Below are 625 nucleotides of genomic sequence, written 5' to 3' on the forward strand. Positions count from 1 at the left end.
GGTCTGGGGATCGTACCAGCCCCATCCCTGCAGCGCCAGCTTTACAACTGCCCTGAAGCCAATCACCTAGGGGAGAAAGCGGCAGCGTGAAAGTCGAGGATGGCAGAGCTGTCATGACCTGTACGTGCACCCTGCAGAATCAGCTGAAACAGGAAGGAGTGGGGAACACCATTAAAGGCGTGGGGCGTGTTTGTATCTGTTTGGAAGTGGGCTAAAGCCTGGAGGATGATCCAGATAGCCAGTAGAACAGCAGCTATCTACTTCCAAAATCATTACGTACAGGGGCAAATCTTGAGGTCCTTACTCCATGTAGGATGATATAAACGCTGATTAAAGAGTTCAGGATGTGGCTGAGTGAGAAAATGGGGTGAGGGACTTTAGATCTACATGAGACACTTTCTTCTGGCAACTTCATATTTTAAAACAACAACTACAAGGAGGAGTCATTGTGGCACCTTAGATATTAACAAATTTATTGGGCCATAAGCTTTCATGGGCTAGAACCCACTTCATCAGATGCATGGAGTGGAAAATACAGGAGCAGGTATAAATCCATGAAAAGATGTGAATTGCCTTACCAAGTGTGAGGGTAGTCTAATGAGACAATTCAATTGACAGCAGGATA

Source organism: Chelonia mydas, chromosome 8, assembly GCF_015237465.2.
Source record: "Chelonia mydas isolate rCheMyd1 chromosome 8, rCheMyd1.pri.v2, whole genome shotgun sequence".
Taxonomy (NCBI): Eukaryota; Metazoa; Chordata; order Testudines; family Cheloniidae; genus Chelonia; species Chelonia mydas.